General features: G+C 31.3%; 1 pseudogene; it reads left to right on the top strand.

The window, feature by feature from the left end:
* The first annotated feature begins 2,103 nt into the window (after nucleotides 1–2,103).
* On the top strand, nucleotides 2,104–2,222 carry LOC111743199 (annotated as a pseudogene).
* Nucleotides 2,223–4,166: the final 1,944 nt, after the last annotated feature.

Genomic DNA, 4,166 nt, shown 5'->3' with positions numbered 1-4,166 from the left:
AAAAAATATATAGGTAATAAAAGGGAAAAATAAGAGCATATGTTTGCTTTTGCTTGATTTGGTATAAAGAACTCTCATGAGATAAACAAGATACTAATTCTATAGGTTGCAAAAGTGAGGATGGAGAAAAGAGTGGGAGCCGATCTTCTTAGTGCATACTTTTAATATTGTTTTGATGTTTGAAACATAAAAAATGTGTTATCTACTCAAAAATTAAATTTTAAAAATTAAAATAAATTCAACAATAAAAGAAAATAATTATAATTCCTTCTTTACATTTTCAACTCTAACACTCAGAAATAAAATTATAGCCTGGTGACTATTGTTCCTGATCTTTTTTACGCACTCACATACAGACATACTGTAGTAGTCAGCTATTGCTGCAATAATGCTACATAACAAATGACCTCAAAAATCAGTGGCTCAAAACATTTATTTTTATTGATCAAAAGATTAAGGGGCAGCTTGAGCATTTCTGCTTCAGGCCATAGATCAATTTAGGTTTATTGCAAGTGTTTTCTCTCTTGGATCATCAGTGATCTGGACTTGATTTTTCTCATGGCAGATAGCAGACATGTAAGAGACCAGGCAAAACCACACAAGCACGTTTAAAGCTTCTGCTCACAACATGCCCTCTAACATTTCATTACTCACATTACATGGTCAAGCAAGAGAATGGCCAGGAATATTTAAACACGAATAACTATAGGAATTTAGTATATGACAATGTCAGCATATAATATAAAAAGGGATGTTGATGTATAATTGTCTTACAGATGGAGGGATAACTTGGGAAAAATAAAATGATCTCCCACACATACATATGTACTTATCAAAATATATAGTTTTGATTTGTTTAAATTTGTTTGATATTTTAATATTATTTTACTAGACATATTGTCTTGAAACTTCTTTTCTTCAAACTTAACAATGTATTCTAAAGTATTTTCCATGATAATATATATAATCTTAGCTCAATATTTTGCCTGCTGCATAATTTCCAGTCATGGCTATAGTTTACATATCTATTCCTTCATTTATGAACATTCAGTTTTCAGTTTTCCACTTCTGCAAACACCAGATGCAATAAATATCTCTATATCTAAGTCTTTATGTACATATGATATTTATCAACATTTACCTGTAAAACATGCACAGAAGGAATAGGAATCATCTGATAACCTCATTTGGAAGGAGATTATAACCTCTTACTATGTTCACATGCAGGGCCTAGAATAGAGAAAGTATTCAGTAAAGAATGAATTAATGTTCAAAAATAGACTAAAATCATAGAATCATAGAAACTTAACAATTGTTTCTCTTTTGCATTATTTATCACCCTTTGCCTTATATACCACTATTATTTCTATCACTACATTTTGAGCTACTGCATCTTACTTATTTTATCAAACAAGCAATGAACCTAAGAAAAATGTTTTAAATTCTTTTCTTGGAAAATTATACTCCTAATCCACTGTATTCTGCTCTATTTTCCTTTTTATTTTCTTTCTTTCATAGCAGTTAGTACCTTTCCCCATACTGCATGATTTAATGTCTATTATTGTGTTTATTATCTATTTCCTCAACTTAAATATAAATTCTACAAGGCCAGGAATTTTTTTTAACCTTTTTTTTCACAGTACATATCCCAAAGGCCTCAATAAGTATGCTTCAAATTAATAAAATCTTTAAAACAAATTTCCTGGTATATTTATAAAATGTGTAAATTCTATATGTAACCCTCAAAATATTGAATGGGATCGATAAATTGGGTTAAATAGCATTTTTAAATCTAGCTTTCCCTCTCCTTGCTTCTGTAATAAAAATAGTCTCAAAAGGTCATTTTCAAATAAACTGAGTTATTATGTTCTATAGAGTATCTTCCAGAATGAAATCATGGACTGTACACTTGACAGTTCATGAGAGCTGAAAGGAAAAAATATTCACATGGAACTATGGAATATTTGTCTGCTAAGTAAGAATCATTCAGCACACCTTCTCTATAGCATTAACAAAAGATAAATGGTTCAGTCTTTTTTTTTTCTCACTGAATGCTATATTTAGGTGGAAGCAGTTATTTTTTTTCCTAAAAAAAAAACATACGTCTACGGCCATGCTACCCTGAACAAGCCCAATCCCATCTGATCTCGGAAGCTAAGCAGGGTCGAGCCTGATTAGTACTTGGATGGGAGACCACCTAGGAAAACCAGGTGCTATAGGCATAAAAATTAAAAATAAGGGATTGTAAACTGACAAGGCCCTTGCAATCTGTGAGGTCAACCAAGGGTTGCCTTGCTTAAAAAAAAATATACATTTTTATGATAATTCATGTCCCAGAAATTACTCCATTTTATATATCATTTTTAAATCAATAACCATTAGAAAAACTAGCTTGGTATGTCTCAGGAAATGATTAGTTACTTATTAGAATTCACTAAAATTTCCATGTTTGAATTGGGAAAAACCGAACAATTTCTTGTTTAAAAAAACAAGCTTTTATTTATTTGAGAAATTGGCAAACATTTTAACAACAGATTCACCTAAAAAACCACAATATATAAATAATTATGGCATCATTAACAAAAAAAATTCTGTAACCAATGAAAATGTCTTTACTGACGCCTCAATCACAGTATTTTATGACAGAGTCCTTATTGTTCATTTTAAATAAACTTAAAAATCTTTTTGATAATGTCAGAAAATCAAGGTTAATATCTAAAAGCAAACTCTTGATAAGACTTTCCACCAAGACTATCCTACTCCCTCTTTTTTTGATGTTAGCATTTTAAAAATCTTGTTTTTCACTAAGTCATTCAAGTAAAGGCTTCAATAATAACAAACTTAAAATCTTATGATGTCAACTATTAAAGAGAACAACACATTCTCTGTAATTACTTTTAAAACAACATAGACACTTTTCAATTTACAAATCGCATATTTAAAAATTTATTTGTTAAACATTATAGTTGGTATCTGAACATCTCCCCCAAGTGGAATACTTTTAAGTACATACCACTAAAAATACCCTAGCACTCTCTGATGAGAGGAATCATTAATATAATTATAATTAAAGAGAATTTCTCAATAGAACATTTCCAGGATAGATTATGTTTAATATAATTATTCCTAATTTCCATCTTGTCAAAAATAATTCTTTAGAAGAGGTGCTCAAATTATATATTTTAAAAATTTATACAGAATAATAAGTTGGTAGTGCTTTTTAACAGATAATTGAATAGAATACTAACAACCTAGATGTGACCCAATATTACTCAGTAATATTGTAAATGGTTTATTAAGACAAAATAATTATGTATATTTTTTCTCTGAATTTATTCATCAACTGACAAACATCAAAGTCCAGGGGCAAATTTCTATGGAATCAATTTGTTTTCCATAAAGTCAAGCTACGATGCCAGAAAATAATGTATATTGAAAAACCTCACCTCTGTGTCCAAAGGCTGTGACCTAATTTCTGGGCACCATGCCACATTTCTAGTCATTCAAATAGATGAGTCAGTGCTCTGTGGGCCTTCCACTGGCTAGATCTGCTCAGAGACCAAAACCTCTTCATCTCCTGGCAGACATTCTCAATGATGTCCTCACTTAATGTAAAAGGCAAGCCTCCTTCAACCTGAGGATGAGGACTCAGAGAACAAAGCATTCTCATTCCATTTCATCATTTTATTCCACCTTGGGCTGCTTCCCAATGCACTCACCACCCACTCTGTGTACGATTGGGCAACTACCGTCATTCACAGGTGAATAGATAGATGTCCCTTCTCTCAGTAATAATAATATTTACCTCCCACATAAAAGAGTAAGTCATTCATTTAAGTAAATTTTGCCTTGTGCTTCCTCATTACATAGTCAATAAGCCAAAAAAATTGTAAAAGGACTGGGTCTGATGGTAACCTTTCTGCCCTATTCACCTCAAAACTCCCTCTTTTCCTTGAAAACCATAATTTCTAGAAAAATCTAGGATCTCTTTTATGGATAGCAGAAGAAGATTGGCAAATCACATAAGAACAATGAAAGGGCAAGGTGAAATAGCTAATGATTGAACAAAACTTAATTCTGATTACCAATTAGCAATTTTACAGTTAAATACTGAAAATGTGACAACTTATATTCACGTGGGTACATTATCTCGAATGTGCATGTGT

This window comes from Pteropus vampyrus, unplaced genomic scaffold (assembly GCF_000151845.1).
Source record: "Pteropus vampyrus isolate Shadow unplaced genomic scaffold, Pvam_2.0 Scaffold108, whole genome shotgun sequence".
Classification (NCBI taxonomy): domain Eukaryota; kingdom Metazoa; phylum Chordata; class Mammalia; order Chiroptera; family Pteropodidae; genus Pteropus; species Pteropus vampyrus.
The sequence above is the reverse complement of the archived record's forward strand: the minus strand, read 5'-3'. Positions and strand labels throughout refer to the sequence as shown.